The 19,839-nt window shown below is 41.3% G+C and overlaps 8 non-coding genes across 8 annotated transcripts; all 8 read right to left on the reverse strand.

Moving 5' to 3' along the window:
• Positions 1-24: 24 nt before the first annotated feature.
• Positions 25-107, reverse strand: trnal-cag (transfer RNA leucine (anticodon CAG)). The gene has a single exon. It is a non-coding gene; the product is annotated as a tRNA-Leu (tRNA).
• Positions 108-543: 436 nt separating this feature from the next.
• On the reverse strand, positions 544-626 carry trnal-cag (transfer RNA leucine (anticodon CAG)). Its single transcript has one exon. It is a non-coding gene; the product is annotated as a tRNA-Leu (tRNA).
• A 437-nt stretch (positions 627-1,063) lies between these two features.
• Positions 1,064-1,146, reverse strand: trnal-cag (transfer RNA leucine (anticodon CAG)). Its single transcript has one exon. It is a non-coding gene; the product is annotated as a tRNA-Leu (tRNA).
• A 233-nt stretch (positions 1,147-1,379) lies between these two features.
• trnaq-cug (transfer RNA glutamine (anticodon CUG)) lies at positions 1,380-1,451 on the reverse strand. Its single transcript has one exon. It is a non-coding gene; the product is annotated as a tRNA-Gln (tRNA).
• A 132-nt stretch (positions 1,452-1,583) lies between these two features.
• Positions 1,584-1,666, reverse strand: trnal-cag (transfer RNA leucine (anticodon CAG)). Its single transcript has one exon. It is a non-coding gene; the product is annotated as a tRNA-Leu (tRNA).
• A 437-nt stretch (positions 1,667-2,103) lies between these two features.
• On the reverse strand, positions 2,104-2,186 carry trnal-cag (transfer RNA leucine (anticodon CAG)). The gene has a single exon. It is a non-coding gene; the product is annotated as a tRNA-Leu (tRNA).
• Positions 2,187-2,418: 232 nt separating this feature from the next.
• trnaq-cug (transfer RNA glutamine (anticodon CUG)) lies at positions 2,419-2,490 on the reverse strand. Its single transcript has one exon. It is a non-coding gene; the product is annotated as a tRNA-Gln (tRNA).
• Positions 2,491-2,622: 132 nt separating this feature from the next.
• On the reverse strand, positions 2,623-2,705 carry trnal-cag (transfer RNA leucine (anticodon CAG)). The gene has a single exon. It is a non-coding gene; the product is annotated as a tRNA-Leu (tRNA).
• Between the last annotated feature and the right edge of the window lie 17,134 nt (positions 2,706-19,839).

Raw genomic sequence — 19,839 nt, forward strand, 5'->3', positions numbered from 1 at the left:
TAGAGGCAGAAGAAAAGACTTTCATGTCAGAAATGGGATTCGAACCCACGCCTCCAGGGGAGACTGCGACCTGAACGCAGCGCCTTAGACCGCTCGGCCATCCTGACTTCAAAAGCTGAAAAATTAGCAGAAAAATTTGCATAAAAATTGAGCCCAGAGCGTGTCCACAAAAAACAAAGACAGCCTGATAAGATCGCATGCAAGCTCAAAATTTGCATTTCTTCACACGTGTAAAGTGGACAAAATCATGTTGTTTCCCTTTTCCAAGGACGGAGTGGCAACTTTGACATGTCAAAGGATTTTCAGTCTTTCACCTGTAAGTCCTTACTGGTAAGATTTAGGTTCCACCGAGATTTGAACTCGGATTGCTGGATTTAGAGTCCAGAGTGCTAGCCATTACACCATGGAACCCCACAAGTGTCCAACTTTTCAGATGTGAATGGAAGATTTGTCTTTTAAAAGTGTAGGCAGTCAAAAGTCAACCAAAAAACTTTGGCCCCCAAACACACCTTACAGCAGTAGAGGCAGAAGAAAAGACTTTCATGTCAGAAGTGGGATTTGAACCCACGCCTCCAGAGGAGACTGCAACCTGAACGCAGCGCCTTAGACCGCTCGGCCATCCTGACTTCAAAAGCTGAAAAATTAGCAGAAAAATTTGCATAAAAATTGAGCCCAGAGCGTGTCCACAAAAAACAAAGACTGCCTGATAAGATCGCATGCAAGCTCAAAATTTGCATTTCTTCACACGTGTAAAGTGGACAAATTCACGTTGTTTCCTTTTTCCAAGGACGGAGTGGCAACTTTGACATGTCAAAGGATTTTCAGTCTTTCACCTTTTAAGTCCTTACTGGTAAGATTTAGGTTCCTCCAAGATTTGAACTCAGATTGCTGGATTCAGAGTCCAGAGTGCTAACCATTACACCATGGAACCCCACAAGCATGCGGCTTTTCAGATGTGAAAGGAATATTTGTCTTTTAAAAGTGTGGGCAGTCAAAAGTCGACCAAAAAACTTTGGCCCCCAAACACACCTTACAGCAGTAGAGGCGGAAGAAGAGAATTTCATGTCATAAGTGGGATTCGAACCCACGCCTCCAGGGGAGACTGCCACCTGAAGGCAGCGCCTTAGACCGCTCGGCCATCCTGACTTCAAAAGCGGAAAAATTAGCGGGAAAATTTGCATAAAAATTGAGCCCAGAGCGTGTCCACAAAAAACAAAGACTGCCTGATAAGATCGCATGCAAGCTCAAAATTTGCATTTCTTCACACGTGTAAAGTGGACAAATTCACGTTGTTTCCCTTTTCCAAGGACAGAGTGGCAACTTTGACATGTCAAAGGATTTTCAGTCTTTCACCTTTTAAGTCCTTACTGGTAAGATTTAGGTTCCACCGAGATTTGAACTCGGATTGCTGGATTCAGAGTCCAGAGTGCTAGCCATTACACCATGGAACCCCACAAGTGTCCAACTATTCAGATGTGAAAGGAATATTTGTCTTTTAAAAGTGTAGGCAGTCAAAAGTCGACCAAAAAACTTTGGCCCCCAAACACACCTTACAGCAGTAGAGGCAGAAGAAAAGGCTTTCATGTCAGAAGTGGGATTCAAACCCACGCCTCCAGAGGAGACTGCGACCTGAACGCAGCGCCTTAGACCGCTCGGCCATCCTGACGTAAAAAGCTGAAAAATTAGCGGAAAAATTTGCATAAAAATTGAGCCCAGAGCGTGTCCACAAAAAACAAAGACTGCCTGATAAGATCGCATGCAAGCTCAAAATTTGCATTTCTTCACACGTGTAAAGTGGACAAATTCACGTTGTTTCCTTTTTCCAAGGACGGAGTGGCAACTTTGACATGTCAAAGGATTTTCAGTCTTTCACCTTTTAAGTCCTTACTGGTAAGATTTAGGTTCCTCCAAGATTTGAACTCAGATTGCTGGATTCAGAGTCCAGAGTGCTAACCATTACACCATGGAACCCCACAAGCATGCAGCTTTTCAGATGTGAAAGGAATATTTGTCTTTTAAAAGTGTAGGCAGTCAAAAGTCGACCAAAAAACTTTGGCCCCCAAACACACCTTACAGCAGTAGAGGCAGAAGAAAAGACTTTCATGTCAGAAGTGGGATTCGAACCCACGCCTCCAGGGGAGACTGCGACCTGAACGCAGCGCCTTAGACCGCTCGGCCATCCTGACTTCAAAAGCTGAAAAATTAGCAGAAAAATTTGCATAAAAATTGAGCCCAGAGCGTGTCCACAAAAAACAAAGACTGCCTGATAAGATCGCATGCAAGCTCAAAATTTGCATTTCTTCACACGTGTAAAGTGGACAAAATCATGTTGTTTCCCTTTTCCAAGGACGGAGTGGCAACTTTGACATGTCAAAGGATTTTCAGTCTTTCACCTGTAAGTCCTTACTGGTAAGATTTAGGTTCCACCGAGATTTGAACTCGGATTGCTGGATTCAGAGTCCAGAGTGCTAGCCATTACACCATGGAACCCCACAAGTGTCCAACTATTCAGATGTGAAAGGAATATTTGTCTTTTAAAAGTGTAGGCAGTCAAAAGTCGACCAAAAAACTTTGGCCCCCAAACACACCTTACAGCAGTAGAGGCAGAAGAAAAGACTTTCATGTCAGAAGTGGGATTCGAACCCACGCCTCCAGAGGAGACTGCGACCTGAACGCAGCGCCTTAGACCGCTCGGCCATCCTGACTTCAAAAGCTGAAAAATTAGCAGAAAAATTTGCATAAAAATTGAGCCCAGAGCGTGTCCACAAAAAACAAAGACTGCCTGATAATTTCGAAATGTCAAAGGTCTGTTCTTTCGTGAATTCATGCTGAGATAGCTTTCCCTCGCAATTTTTGTCTCATTTCTTTTCATACTTCTTACTTGCCCAAATTCATTCACATACAACATCATGCTCTGTAATTCTATTAAGAGTAGATGGCGCATTTAGCGCAGAGTTTCAATGAATATCTAATGAGAGGGATATTTGGATCAGCTTCAAAAAGAACAAGAGCAATCGCACTTCCCACGGTGTGTTTAATATCCAGCTTTAGGAGCACCTAATTACACTTGAAAACTGTGAGTTTCCTTCTCGTGTTGGCAGGAATGTGAAAATACAAGCTCTCAGCAAGGTTTCTTTGCTTTATGTGAGCGGATATTTTAAAAAATCATTAAAAAGTCAGCAGATGGAAATATGTTTTATTTCATTAAAACATTAAAACAGAGCATTGTCTGATATGTAGTCTTGCATGGAATGGCAGTGATCAAACTAAGCAGAAAGAGGAAGATCTACCTAAACATCAGGATTAAATGTTATTTTTTATAGAATGTACATATTTTATCCACTGTATATTGAAATCATAATATGGAATTGAACACATTATCATCCAGTAATATAATACATACACAAATATGTATGTGATGGTGTGCGTGTCTTCTGTGGATGCTTTCACCCAGTCTGCAGTCCGTAGATCTGAAATTGCTTGAACTATTCTCATATCTGATGATGAAGCTTGTTCCGCTGCTCCACACGCTGAGTTTCACATTGACTTGTTCTTGTCAGTTGCGGCCATGGCCACTGGAGAGAGCCATTGCACATCTTGTTCATTTAAGTGTAAGAAAGTAACAGAGGCGTCGGCAGGATCTCCCGCATTTGGTATTCTGCTTGCCGTTTTGTATTTTGGTTTTAAAAGAAAAATGACACCGGACCATCAGCACTGACTACTAATGTAATGTGATTAATCCTTGTTACCACCTTGAGATTAGTCGTTGTATGTTTTAATCATTTTCTGCTTGTATCATTAAAGCTAAAACCCAAAAGAGAAAGGTTTGTTCATTTGTGTCCATTTTATGGACTGTATTAGGGACATATTGAGCTTTTTGTGACTTGCCATGATTTATGTATTGATTTTTGTGCGGGGGAGACAGCTGTCAGCTACAGAAACACGTGTGTCGGTGTATGTGTGCGTTACTATTTAGGCTTATTGAAGAGGGTCCAGTGACTTTTAACTTTAATTCTGTTTGAAATCTGAAGAAACATTTGTGAAGTGTATACAAGGAGAGTCCCCTGGGTTCACTTCCTGTAAAGAGGCTGCATGTTCACTCTGTGCCTGCAGGGATGTCTTCCAAGTAGATTTGAAGCATAGTTAAGCTTTGTTTGTTGTAAGGGCTTTTTTGTTGTTGTTTTATTTTGTCAAAAAAGACTGAAAGTTGGATACACAAAGTAGGAGAATATTATTTTTGGCTTCTATTCTGAACCATTTTGGTAAACTCAAGCTAAATGTGTCTGCCGAGTAATGAAACAAACACAAACACGGCCCATTTCCACATGCCAAAAGCCTTTACATGATTGTTTTGCAGGGAGCCAAATGTGCTTGGCATCACTGTAAGTGGAGCACATCTGTCCACAAGGCCATCACTGAATAAACTACGCAACTTCCCTGAAAGAGAGAGTGGCAGCTTTTGTTAGGTTTATTTTTTTTCCCAATCAGTGTGAGCAGCGTATAACCTTTTCCCAGGGACGTTATTTTTCTGAAGCCGCCTGTTGAGAAGGGCAGGAGATTTTGTGAACCACGTCAGTGTAAAAATATTGATTATGTTTGGAGCATTCAGAGAGGATTATTGTGGACTGTAAAGAGCCTGAGTGTGTGGCTGAGATCACATCCTGATGATTACAGTCTGTGTATTTTTGGCCACAAAGACGCACTCTAAATGCAGGGGCTGGCAGTACACTGTGTGTGTGTGTGAGATGAGTTGGATGGAGGAGGTGGGAACATTTAGCTTTATGGGTGAAAGGAAAATCTGTGATTTCATCCCCTCTCTGCAAGAAAAAGAGCTGAGAGACAGGAAGATCCTGAAAGATTTAAAGCGCTCATACCAGAACTATAGAATCTGCATTCTTGCTGTTCTTCAGTTGATTCAGCTGTCACCTGGTCCTGCTCAGGTTTTCATTTCATCATGCAGTGGGCAGGCCTCTGGAGTCTTTCACTGTTTCTGTCGATCAGACATAAGGGACATCATAATTCTTTGGTGCGGTAAAGAAATAACAGCTGATCTTTAGAAAACCATTTTTATTCCAATTAAGCCTGCATGTTAAGTTTCTTTATTAAATGTCGGCCTGTGTTATCGCTTGTTTCCGTCTTTGAAGGTCACATATTTTATCAAGTAAGATTTTGGTGTCTTGCTTGATTATTAAGCAGGTCCAGGTTCTGCATTCTAAATGTACTCTCTCCTGTGGCTCAAGCCCAGCCCGTCTGGACCAGCCATCTAACTTTGTGTAATTTATTTGCCTGAAATATTCTGTAGCTTGCTGACTCGAGGTTAGCCCGATAGAGGAGATGTGAAACTGAACTGAGATGATCTTTGGCTCTTAAAAAAAAACAAAAAACAAAATATGGGGCCTTGAAAATAAGTGTTGCTCGGACATCCTCTGCTCTCACTTCAACTGGAGAGGCCTAGATACATCAGGCTGTCTGTGACACAGCTCTTGCCAGCAGGTTTTATCCTCCCTTTGTTCAGCTCGTCTCATCTCTCCCTCCGTGTTCATTACATGGCTCACAGTGGACGGAGGTTGATGGACAGCTCATATTTTTGGTTGTGACATTCATTCCTCTAGTGTCTGATCTCTGCTTTCTCATGGCTCCCTTTGTTGCTGAGGGGGAAGATGTTTTTCACCGGCCAGTTGATTTCTTAAGGTCTTCATCCCTCAGCCCGGGCATTGGCTGCACAGACTAGCTGAATACTCCAGGTTTCTCACCAGCCTTGGTTTTCACAGGAAGGTTTTCATTATGAGGCCTATTGGGCACCAAGCAGAGAGTGGAAAACTGTTGTGTGGCTCTGCTTGTGGATTGTGTTTTAATCTGTCGACTCCAGAGACTGTTCCAGCTAACATCTTACTTCCAAAAAGAACAAACACATTTATATTTAAACACAGTGATTCTTGTGCAGAAGTGTAGGACTTGACAAGCAGCGAGCTACTTACTATGCGCTGAGAGGAGCAGCTCAAAGCCCGGGGGAACAAGGCTGTTTTAGGAGTTTGCTACAAAGTTCTCAGATCAATTTGGAGGTAATTCACTGAAGATCTAATACTGAAAAATGTACGCAGTGCAGAAACTTTGAAGGCACGTTTATTTGACGCTGAGTGACTTTTTCTTTTTTGAAAATTAAAAATTGCCTTTGAATAAACTCAGATACAATGATGGTAATGTACATCAACCCCGTATGTAATGTTTTACATAGTGTTCAGAGAAAATTTAAGATAAGTTCAGGAAAAGATGAACAGCTGAGCATATAAAGCAGAAAAGCTGGTTTGTTTTTTTTTTGTAATTTCAAACATTTTGTTTTAAAGATCAGTACTAATATATTACAATGTCATATGTATTATAACACATTTTAAAAAGCGTGAGGAAAAAATCACCACAAAAAAATGCATTAAAAAAAAAATCCTCCACATTTTTCATTTCATTTTTCACGAAAATTACTGACGTTCACAGAATATGTGACTTAACTCATAAAGGTGATATGTATCACAACATGTGAAAAAAGTATATATATTCTTAAACTATTTACAAAGCCTTGTGATAAACAAAGAAAAAAAAACTGTAACTTGAAGACATACAAAGATTTGAGACTTATCAGAACTATCATCCCACAGACTGATTCAGAACAGGACGAGTCTTGAGATGTCTAGCACCATCCAGTGGCTTTTACTCAGATTACACACAATGATCCCTTGTCATATTTAGTTATGTCTTTAATCCTTCATATCCACAGTCCTGCTGTTGTCTTTTTTTCACCTCTGTAATTGTTTTGTTTTTCAGCATCCATGGTGCTCCACAAAGGCACCAGGAGGTATTGGCTTATCTTGAATTTCCATCAGGGTGCACAGTATCTACCTTGAAACACGTTACTGACAACAATTAGATGCTCGAAGAGAAAGCAGCAAGGCGACCCTGATGTTAGATACAGCTCGACAGGTATAATTTGGTGGTGGAAGTAGTTAGATCCCCAAAGCAGCAGCACTACAATAAAAAAAATACCAAAGGAGATATCAGCCACCTGAACTAATATTCATTAGCTCAGTATCGAAAATAAAAGGTAGTTAGAAAGCACTGCGCCAAGACACAATTACACCCCGGTGGCATACAATAATGGATTGGGCTGCTGGTTACAGTCCCTAGAGTCCACGGCAGCTGTCAAATGTTTCTTAATGTTGGTGCACCCACATAGACTGCTGAGGTGTAAACTATGATATTTAGATGTGTGTGTAGCTCATCAGATTAAGCTTTAACAACCCTGAACTGATACTTCGAAGCCACTGCTGTGACAGCCCATATGCAAGTATTTATTACAGAATTAATATTTTTCTCTTTTTCTTCATTCAGTTTTGATGTGCATTTCTTTCTTTCTATTTGATTTCATTTGTTGCTTTCTCGCTATGCCCCGACACGAGTCCTGAATAAAGATGAAGTTGAAATAAACTGAAATTAACTTCAATGTGTTTCCAGTGGAAACAATGAAAAAAAAAAAATGACATTTTTGTTTTGAGCAAGTGACGTTTTGGTTCTGCTTTGGTTAATTCTCGACTTGTATGTCTCATAGGACTGAAGGTGCCAACTCCAGCTTTAAACTAGAAAAAAAATAAAAACCTGAAGAAGTGAGTGCATGATGCATTTTCCAACTAGTGTCAATGCTCATTTCTCTGGCTGAGAGCACTGGAACAGTTTTAAACACTCAAACAGGAAGTGAGAAGAATAGAGGAAAGCTGTTACTCCCCTTCTGGGAGCTGCGGACTGACCTGTGTAACTGTTTGTGCGTTTGTCCTGGCATTACACTCGCTCTTGTTACCAGTGGTTGAACACATCACCTGCAGCTGCTGGCTAAATGACTAACCTGCTGATGCAATTGAGTGCTTTCTAGCAACCATGGAGTCAGACTAACTGCCGGACTGTACTCGATAAATATAAAGAAATGAAAAGGAAAAGCTTGTTTTGAGTGCCGTGAATTCCCCAGAGCTGCCACTGTCAGGCTTGTACACTCACGAAGGTTATAATATTCAGCTCCTGTCGATACCGTTTTTGAGAGGTGGAAACTGCAGACCGTGCTTATGATGAACTGCATTGCGTCATACTAACAGTGTTATTTAAATTTAGTTCCTTATTGATGTAAGCGATGCAGCAAAGCTCAAAGCTATTTTCCACACTCTCTAAAATAGTGTCATTCAGTTAATTTTAAATACTTTTTTAACTGTGAACTTTGCAGATGTGGTTGCAGCTACAGCTAGTAGATGAACAGCCTAGGTTAGCACAAATATTTGAGCAGGTTAAAAGATACCCCCACCAGCTCAGACTCAGAAACTGATATGCAGAGCACACAATTTGTGGATTTACACACAGTTAAACACTGGAACCAATCTATTTCCAGTCTGGCTCAGCGATTGGAGTCTATGATTGTGTTACACAATCGTTGTGGGTCCACGTAACTAAAATCTGTGGAAAAAAAAACAAACAAATGAGGATCGTGATAATTAGGTATCATATCTAACAAAATAAACTGTTTCTCCATTAAACCAATATTACACCAGTAGTGGCTTCTACACCCTTGAATCACCCTTAATGTCCTACCTACCAACCCCAAAACCCAGTATAATCAACAATAAGACAATCCAAACCACAGTCCAATCAACAACAGTACAACCCAAATTCCCCACATCTCCAGTTGAGAGCTATAGCCAGTTTATAAGTCAGCAAACCTCGAGATGATTTAAATAAATGACCAAAGTTAACAGGGACGAGTGTGTTTTACTTTCCCAATGTTACCACTTGTAAAGTTGTGCTGATTGGTTTATTGTGGGGCGTGAGGGGACTGATATGTATGTGGATGTATAGTTTAGTGCCAAGTGTTCCTCTTCCTGTGTGCTGCCTGGAAGCAGTGAAGGCTCTTCTTCGCAGCTTGTTACCTGGAAACGGGGATTCATGTAACCTGGAAGTGGATGCAGATTCAGGTCGTACCTGACCTTGTAAGGATTGTGACTTCCTTCATCAGCGAGGGAGCCACCCATTGACTATTATGAGTTTAGTTCAGGGGTCACAAACTCAACTTACCTGGGGGCCGCTGGAGGTAGAGTCTGGGTGAGGCTGGGCCGCATCAAGTCTTCCAATGGCCTCCTCCAGCTTTCTTTGTACAAGTGCCACCATTTCATTTCCCCTTCCTGTCATTGGTTGGTTGTTATTCCAGCAAAACTCTTCCATAGTAAGCCGGCATCACACCGCCTGGCCATTCATTGGAATCATTGTGAGAAACTACTCCATCGCTTCAAAACTGTCATCAACACCACGGACATATACTGCGTCTGTGCTCTCATCAAGAGCGACTTGAGTATGAAGGGGGACGTTTAGTTTTCTCACAGTTGCCTGGTTGGCTGATGTTGCTGATATGAACCTTTCTTTTCTGGACAGACCACACTTGCAGCCTGAACTCGCCATCTTTGAAAGGCTTTCCCGGTCTTATCTCTCTCTTTCTTGAAAAAAATGTCGTTGCCTCAGTAGACATGTTTTCAGTTTGGTGAAACTCAATCTGCGCATATTAGACACGTCGGGATGTCCCTGTGTTCAGCAAAAAAAAAAAAAAAAAAATCCGTCTCCCACTTCTCCTGAAATTGTCCGTGCTCGTCGCCAAACTTTTCCCTTCACGGCAGGTTTGGAAAAGACATAATTTGGGCTGGGTGACCAAAAAAAAAAAAAAAAAAACGTATCTGCACCGAGTGACACCCGCTAAAACACGTTTTAAGTGACTAAGGTTGCTAATTCGTGTCGTTGTCAGGAGCCGGAGTTACGGTAGCCCACACGTGATAAAAAGCATAAACCGCCCAGAGCAACGACTCACGCGGGCCGCACTAAGGCCGAGCTTTGATTTCAATCAGGGGGCCACAAAATATCGACCTGCGGGCCGCGAGTTTGAGACTCTAGATGGTTGAGAGAAATGATTCAAACAAACTAACAAACCATTGCCAGGCTGAGCCAACAGCCGGACAAATGGTTCCACAGATTGTTAGTAATATTGTTTGGCACCATCGCTTCAAATGCATGTCATATTTCGCAGAGGATGCATCAGCATGGATTTGCCTTCCTGCTGGGTTTTATCAGTCTGTCGTCAGGAGGCTTAAAAATACTCTCCATACGGTTGTCTCCTTTCATCTCCGCAATCTGACCTCTGCCATAAGCTGCTCCTTATACGATATAGCTGTCAGCGACGTGGATCAATTATTCACGCTGCCACCATCTTAGGGGGAAGTCATTTGTGGCATCAAGTTACAGATGGGAGGAAAACAAGTATGTTGAACAACAACAACAACAAAAAAAAAAAAAAAAAAAAAAAAAAAAAAAAAAAAACGGAAAGAGAGAGACATATTATGAATTTCAAAAGAAAAAGATGAGAGGATTGAAGCTGAGAGGTTTGGGGGGGGGGTGACGGAAGAAAAAAGGAAGTAATATGAGAGGGAGTAGGACTCAACAATATGCCATTCCTTCATTATTTATTGGTGCATAAATCGTGTCTCAGTGGTTGTGACACATAAAACGGTCAGGACAGAGAACTGAACAATCTTGGCTTCAAGGAAAAACTTATTTTTATGGAAGCTCCACAGTAAGGCTAAAGTCAGAGGCCTGAAATCTATAAGCCTGATGTTAGTAATAATGAGATTCGGTATCTTGTTCAGTTGAAGATGAACTAGCTTCCACTTGCAGCATCAATATGAGAGCTGAAAGACCCTGAATATGGAGACATATATGATATTTGTATTTCAAACACACAAAAATAGGAATATTTTCATCCGTCCATACCCTTCCAGTCACATGATTGCTATTTGGTGCCTCACTCAAACAAGTCTCCTTCGTTTCAGTGTAATTAGTAAGTTACAATGTAATACAGAGATTTATTTTTTTTGTCAAATAACACATGTTTATTTATTTTGAGAGAATATAGCATTCATTTGGAAATGTACTGAAATGGGCACTTTTCAAAACACTTCTCCTCTCTTCTCTTACTTTTCATTGTACTTTGGCATAGGTTCAGTCTGTGTGTTAGAGAATGAGTTTTTAATGTTAGAGCCAAGGAAGAGGAAAAAGTGAAACTGCAAGCAAAGAATTCATTAAAGATGAGAATAAGCTGTGGATCGGTACGTTGATTAACTCTCAAGCCTCTTTTTAAAGTCCTCTTTTTATTTAGTTTTTATTGAAATGAATTGTGAACCATGTAATTCTTGGTCAAACCACTTATCATTGCATCTGTTTTTTTATTTTTATTTTTTTTATTTTTTTCTTTGATAGAATTTTTTGGTTTTCATTTGTCAGTAGGTATTCTTTCTGTCCATCCCGGCCTTGAATTTAGAGGAGTTAGGATTCTGTGCACCATACTCTTCATCATATTAAAAATCCTTGCTCCTGTTTGTATGAGAATGAAGAGGGTTTCTTTTTGAGCAGAACATAAAGGAGTATGTAAGACTCTGAGCCAGTCACCTGCCACAGGCGCACAAATGTCCAAATGGCTGTCTCTCCATCTGGACTGATAATCTGTCAATTATCAAACACTGAAAACACTCATTATCCATGTTTACTCATTAGCGTAGCCCATCCAACGAAGCCATCTCTCATGTAGTAGTTGCTGCTGTGTTCCCCCGGCTGATTATGATGTATGTTATTATTGGTCTGATAAGTGACACTGGGCAGAAAGCCTGACTTGTAATAAGCCACTGATGCATCACACCTGGGGGACACTGGGAGCGAGAGGGAGATTTGGAGTTGTACCTTCCCAAGATGTCCTGTAGAGGGTGAACACGTCTTTTCACAGTGTCCATGCATGGAATGACTGTACTGACGGCTATCATCTACTGAGTGCCAATTCCAGAGGGTATGCTTTCTCTTCTTACTGGGACACTTAATAAATATTAGAATTATCAATAATATGATGACTGTTTTTTTCTTGACACTTGAGATTACCTGGTGATGAGATGATTCTGTTTTTTGTTTTTGTTTTTGTTTTTAGATTCTTTAGACAAAAACATAAAAAAAAATGTCTAAAACTATCTTCTTTGTGTCCAGGCTGAAATTTGTCTGTAGGTTAAGATGTGTGTTTTTATTATTTTATGATCCTGATGTGTCCAGATCTCTCCCCACTTCAATGAAAATGAACAATAGGCATCAATGAAAATGAGAAGAGAATATAACCTTTGACCCCATTTAGATTTTCATGAAAACAGAAACCAAATCAGAGACAAATTTCCACTTTAAAACACTATCCCTCACTACCTGCTTAGACTTTGCTTTTGGCTGCTACGCAGTCTTTGATTGTGGATTGAATTTTGTGCAAAGGAAGTCTCACTAGCTTTCCCTTCAGTGCTGTGTACATTCTGTACATATACCTTGTCTTAGTTTCTTTCCTTCTGACCTATTTGTGGTGTATTTGGAGTCTCTGCAGTACGTCCTGGCAGAGTGTCGTGTTTAAAGTGTGTTATAAATGCATCTCTCTTAACCGCAGCTTTACTTTACATTTATGAAACATTCATGGCCGAGACTCACACAGCCTCCAGCTTCATGCATTCATACATATCAAGGATGAGCAGCGTGGAGGTGTATAAAATGATGGAATGGAATATCCTGCAAGTGAAATGACTTCTTCTGTGTGTGCATATGAGCGTATAGAGCTGCCATAGGTAAGTTAAACAGTCTCTGCTGCTATTCTTACCTCCATGCTAAATCTGTCCGGTAAACATACAGTTAAGTGCTGATGAGATACCTCCGGAGACACCCACATAGTGCATACGCTCACACAGGAGTAAATGTAGTCATTTTCTCACAATGTGTTTAGTGTGCGATAACAATTATTAAAGCTACAGCTTCCTTTCAAAGATTTAAAATAAACACAACACTTACGGTACGTGAATACCTGAACATAGATCAATACATCCATTATGTAAACCCTTTATCCTACAGATTTGTGTTTGGGCTGAAGCCAATCCCAGCAGACGCTGGGCGAAGGCATACAAAGATTATGGGGCCGGCATATAGATATAGCAACCGTTTACATTCGAGTCACCAGTTAACCTAAAGGTGCACGTCCTCAGGCACTGAGAGAACATGCAAGCAGCTCTCAGCCCCTCAGCCCCTCTTGCTGTGAGGCAGCAGTGCTAACGTCCCCACAACTGTGCTGCATAATAGATTACAGGAATAGCAGACCATAATACGCAGTGCAGTCATGACAGCAAGATGATGCACATTCGAATCTTGGTCTCTTATCTAAAAGCCTGTAAAGGCTTTAGGGCAGCAGGCTGGCCCTCTACATGAGTCTTAAAATGCTTCAGAAAATAGGAACCATTTATTTCTGTACTTTTACAGCGCAAACCTGCTATAGCTATGTTAATAACCGAGGTGGTGGGTGCAGTCTGAATAACCTGTTATGCTATTAATGTCATGTCTGTGTCTGTATAAATATTTACACACACGTATTGCGCAAAGCATCAAACAAACGGATGCGCAATTATTCCATTAATATTTATGGAGAAAGCATTGCCTCATGGCAAACTGAGTGTAAGGTGTTTATGAATGAAAAGTGCTCAAAGTCATTTCCGTGATGCTCTCGTTGCATCTTCAGTGAAGGTCGCTTCTCATGCTTAGCTGTCAGCAGCAGGTGAATTGTCTGTGTGAGACAAAGAGCAGCCTTTCAGAATCTTATTTTGTACAGCTGCATTTATCCTGAGGCCAGAAGCCATATCAGTGACTCTCAGCATCTCTTGTGTAGCCAGCGGAGAGCTGCCACTAACAGCTGGACCCCCCCTCTCTCCGCTGTGCTACACTGAATGCACAATCATCCCTTCAGGAGGGACAATAGAGGATGAATAAAAGATGGCGACAGTGGAGAATGTCAACAAACTTAACGAAAAGGGAAATCAAATCCTTTCCAAATGATCTTGTGAACCAGGCCATGAGCTGTCATGTACAGTACACCTGCTGAAGGGTTATTATCAATCTGTTGTTAATATAGTCTCTTAAGAAAGTATTCACACCCCCTCACTTTCTGCATATTATTATGACTCCGCCTCATGCTAAATGAGTTCAAATTCATTCATCATTCACACATAAATCTACAGGCAGTAACCATGATGACATTTTACTAATGTGTTAAAAGACACTTGAAATTCTGTTCCTCACATTACCGCCTGATCCTCTTTGAGATGGATCTAGACCGGGAGTGAAGTCCACCTGTGCTAAATTCAGCAGATCGACTCGAACAGACACCCGTCTATGTCAAATCTCACAGCTGACAATGCTTGTGGAGCAAAACCCAACCAATGAGGTGGAAGGAACTGCCTGCAGCGCTTCGAGGCAGAATTTTGCTACAAGAACATTTCTGCCCGCATTGAACATTTCAGACCCTGTAGGTGCCAATCATGCCCCTGCTCCTGTTTCACTGGTTCAAGGCTCCAAGGTTGCTAATATGCCAAACCATAGGCCCTAACCCTAATCAAACACCAGCTGCAAACAGTAACAATGACGGCATTCCAAGATGAGTAGGTAGGTTATGTGTCAGATGCCATACACAGGGAGAAGGTGCTAATGGGTACAGAGGATTATGGAGAGGTGACAAGCCAGTGAGCTTGGTAGTTGAAGTGAGAAGTTGAGAAGTTGAAGATTTTTCTAGTTCCTGCAGCACAAATCAGATGGCAGTATAGCTGTTTCACAAAAGTTGAGCCCAAGCTGTCCTTCTAAACATTTTATGTTGGAAATGATCTGCACAGCCTGTGCAGAAGGTAAACAGCAAGACAGTGTAAGTCATAATGTATGCACTGCTTTATTTATTGGATAAAACACTCCCCCCTGAACTTTGCGCCAAGCTGCTGCCTAACAAGATCATCGGAGGAACTGGGCTCACAACTAATGCCATTTCTGTCTCTGAGGACATTACCACAGTCTGTGTGGGATTTGATTTGTAAAGCCTGTTAGTCTAAAAGACAAACCATGTTTGTTGTATGCTGCTTGTGGCTCATCTTCCCCCGGAGCATCAGCGATCAGCAGTCCAGTCACAACTGCAATGGCAGAATAGCTTCCTATATTGAAATTCTCTTTCTTTTCTTTAGGTCCAGGATACATACATTGCTTCAGTTAAAATCTATTATTTCATCCGCTATTTGATTATTTATTTGAATGATCTCACAATTTCTAAAATCCCACGATTCGTCTCGGAATTTGAACTTTTTCTCAGTAAAGATCCAACACCAGCGCTACAATTTTCAAGACTCAGGACAGTCAGCTGACTCTAGCACCTGCAGGGGAGACAGCCTGAAAAAGATAGCACACTGATCTGCGCTCAGTTAGTGTTTGTTGGGCAGAGATATGAGATATGAGGCCGTGGAAGAGGGCTGAACAGTCTGTGGGTTCGGCTTTACTCAGTCTGTCCCTAACAGCTGATATCCTGTCTAAAGAGTACAGATGAATCAGCGAGCACACTTTCCCTTTCTGTCCTGTCTGTGATAGTGATCACTGTAAAGGACATCTGAAAGTATTTACTGACAGCAGATGTGTGGGACAGCATTTGTCTTCTAAAACATGCTGAATGAAGCCCTGAGACGAAAAGTTACTGTCAGATCGGGGTCTCTGAGGCTAAACACAACACTGTCACAAAAACATTTCAGCACCCAGTGGGTGGTGTTTGGTGGTGGAGGATAGTGTTCTTTTTGTCACAATATGAAAGGTCTGCTCCAGGATCATCATATATCTGATGATGTAGTTGGTTTTGCCATTGGAGCAAATAAATAGCACATACAAACAGATTTTCTCCGCTATTGTTAAACAGGAGTAACTCCAGGCCGGTTGCTAATTAAATCCACAGGTTATCTTATGACCTTGGTTTTGTCTGACAAAGTCAGCATAAACACAGGCTTATTTTCAGGTAGTCGGCCAACTTCCTGTTGGGTAAAGTCAACTTGTTAACGTTTTACAGCAACATTAAAAAGCAGACAAACCACAAAAGTTTTTGGTTCCGATAAAGACATCAGTTCTGGATCTGCTATCTCAGCTAATAAATCACAAACTATAGAAAAATACACAAACAATGTAATACTGGGTCTGAAAAGTGATTCATTTCATTCTGACCTCTACAGTTAAACTCAGCCAAACATTCTCTTTTGATTTTTCTTTCTCAATTGTGGAATAATTTGCTTGTCTGCGTTTGGAGCTGGCAGTGCAGCAGTGTGGTGAGGCTACAATCTGCCAATGCCGCTTCTCACTAGATCTGTTTAAAAAAAAAATGGTAATAACAGAACATCTCATCAAAACTGAATCACTCGGTAAACCGGATTGTTTTAAGCCGCAGTGGTCCAGTTTAACATATCTGAACAATTATTGGGTGGATTTCCACTGTGTTTAGCGCAGACATGAAAGATTCCCAGACTATGAATCATTTAACAATTGGACAGACAGCCATGAAATTTGATACAAGCATTCATGCTCCAGTCAGATCGAATTGTATGATTGAAATGTAAAAAAAAAAAGAAGAAAAAGCTTAAACTTGGGAGAACAAGGCAGATGTGTGAACGGTTTTTGATGAGGAAGAAGAATATGCAGAATAATTTCTTTGAGCCATATTTGGTTATTCAGCATCTTGTTAAAACTGCTTCGTCTCCAAATTGACAGTGAATGGACTTTGTAAATTTTGTGCAACCAGCTGAGCTGATTTTGTGCTGCAGACTGAATGAATTTCCATCATATCAGAGTTTTTAGTTCCAACAACATAAGTGACAAGGTGGTGACAGTTTGGTTTCCCTAAATAGGCCTCAATTACTGTTTCTGTGCTTTGAAAAGCATCACACACACACACACATGCACACCTCTGTTGTCACCTGCACTTTAAATCAATGGGTAGTCATGAATCAATTGTCCTCCATCTCCTGCTCCTTAGCTCTGAATTAATCAGCATCGATTCCATCAGTGACTTGGGAGAAGACAAACACAGATGATGCTGCAAATGAAATGCAGCTCACTCCTTCAGCAGTTTGGTGTGAGATGAGATGATGGGACCCCAGAGAAAGGCAGAGAGAGAGAGCGAGAGAGAGAGAGAGAGAGCGAATACAGCAAGACTAAAAGATCCTGAACATTGAATTCTTCTAGCTGTTCAGTTGATCTGACAGTTTTCTTCCTGTTTCATATCTGCTCCCACGCTCTGGCTCCAAACTCTGATGCACAGGGAAGAGAAACAGAGGATTTCAAACTCAATATGGAGCGGTGGTGAAAATACAATTCCTTTTCAGTCAGTCTTTCTAAGTACAATTACCCCCAGCTGATGCGGCATTGCAAAGGTGTGCCAGCCAAATGTCGAACACACAAAGTGTTAATATGGACAAAGCCAACTGCAACTTATAATATAAGGAAATATATGTTTTGGTTATATATTGGCAGAGACTGTTCACAATATCATGTCATGTCAAGTTATTGTTAGTTGTGTTATGAGCCCATACAGGCTCACCAGTGAGCAGTTGTGCACAGCCACAAGGCAGGGCAGACCCCTCCACCAGAAAAGTTTTCATCTGATTCTAAATCGTATACGTGCATAACCCTAACTGAATGTATGTAAACATACATTTCAGATTCCTTTTAATGTCATTTTTATGATGGCACATAAAAACCAGATACTGTTTCACAGCCCTAACCAGCAGAATTAAAAATACTTATCGCAAATACAGCTGAGACAACTTAGAATTTAGCTGATAAGGTCCAATGAAAGTAATTGCATCAGCGGATAACGTGGTGCCATTTACTGTGCAGAGAGGTGAGAGGAAATCATGTTTTGATCAGAAGAATTAAGTATCATTTTCACTCCAGGCTCAGCAGGCGAAGACTCTGCGGACTTAAACAGAACAGACACACTCTAGCTGGAAGTATTTCAGGCCCAGTTAGCAGTTTTTAATGGAATGGCCACATTGAAATGAGACACCAAATTTAGCCATGTGTGTTGGAGCTCATGCTGCACACCAGCTCTTAATTCTATCACAGTAGCTACAGCCATGTGTTGGAATACCTTCAAGGTCTGTTCAATTTATTCCCAAATTTTGACAGCAGCCAGGAGAGACATGGGACCATGGGCTGCTTGACCTGCCACAAATGCATCTCATCATCGTTTGGGTAATATAACAGATGTCAATACCTCCTTTCAAAGTGAACATCAAACTACAGATCGAAGTTTAGCTGACTTTAAAAAAAAAATAAATAAGAAGAAGCCGAAATAGAGCCAAAATCTGTCTGGAGCATTTAATCACCTGTGGAAGAGAGAAGTCTCGAACTGCTGGCTACTGTAGATGGGTAATTTGAGAATAAATAAATGAGTACTAAATGAATAAGATACAAAGTGTTGACAGGTGAATTTTTAGAGATTGTATTTTGTATCACTGGAGGGAAAGAGTTAGTTATCCCCTTTGGTGAAATGCTGCCGTTCAACCTCAGTGTAGAGTTACTCTGAAAGCTCTGAAAACTTTTCCTCAATAATGCAACTCCCACCTCCCTACCCAGTCTGTTTAATCCTGCTGACCTGTCTTCAGTCTTTGATACATTCCCTCCTTTTCTTTGTGGTCGTGCTCTGGATTCGTGGTGGAGAAACCGAAAGACCCCGCAATAGCCTGCCTTGGGACTTTCTGTAGCTTTCTCCTCCTCTGCCACCGTACTTCTCTTCATTACAGGGCTTACACTCTGTGTGCATGTCCTCTGTGTTACATCGTGGGCTGAGCCGGAGCCTGGGAGGATCTGGCAGATGAGCTCAGGCCCACAGAAAGTCTCCTTCTCCTGGACTGAGCTGATGTGATTAGCCCTGAGCCAAGGAGTATATGGTCTACCTTTGATGTATAATTCAGAAAAAGAGACTGAGACAAAGAGACAGGGACATCAGCATGCTCCAGGGCAGGCCCCATCCTGCCACATCTCTCCCCAGGCTCAGTGCCCGATCCTGAGCCAACCTGTGGAAGATGTTCCCTTGATCAGCGGTGTCTTGGTGCACCGTGCTCCCGCTGAGCACAAAGCTCCCCAGGTCAGGAGAAGACGGATATCTCTGCTCTTCGTCAAAACAACTCCGCTCTTCAGCTACATCTGAAGGTGATGTATTCCCCAAAATGCATCAAGAAAACTCTTTTAATATGTCAACAAAGAGATTATTATTCCAACCAAATGAAATGGCTTTGATACACAACAAATCATAAATGAATGCTTCGCTGCAGCCTGAAAGCCTCTCTGCCTGTTGAGCTCCTCTTTATCTTCAGACAGCAGCAGTGCACCACCGCACAAACTGTTAAACAGGTTCACGCCACAGTCGGAAAGATATACCTGGCATATGTTTTAGCTCTGTAATGTTTTGTTTTGTTTAGTTTTTTTCCAAATTTATATATATTTAATGATGCACAAAACTCAAAACTGTCTATAACCTTGCTCAAGGCAAAAAAGGGAGTCCGCAAGCAGTAACTTTAAGACTAAAACTTTGCCTCTGCTATTGTGAGAGCACAATCCTCCACTTTCTAGAGCCGTGTGGTCTATAACTTCAGGATTTAACAATCAAAACTTTGCTATACTGCCACTTTTTTGTGACTGGACCGTTCTCCTCTCAGCTGCATGCTAAAAGTCTCAGATTAGTTCCCTAAATAAGATTCCTCTCCTGTTGTATTGTTTATTTAGGTGTGAAAATGAAAAGTTTCACACTTTCTTCCATCCCAGCCCATGAAACAATCCAAGCCAAACAGAAGACCAATAAATGTGCTTCTCTCTCCCCTGTGCTTAAAGGTCTGGTTTTATTTAAGATGATATCCAAAGAAGGAA

The sequence above is a fragment of the Echeneis naucrates genome, chromosome 23 (assembly GCF_900963305.1).
Source record: "Echeneis naucrates chromosome 23, fEcheNa1.1, whole genome shotgun sequence".
In the NCBI taxonomy this organism is placed as follows: domain Eukaryota; kingdom Metazoa; phylum Chordata; class Actinopteri; order Carangiformes; family Echeneidae; genus Echeneis; species Echeneis naucrates.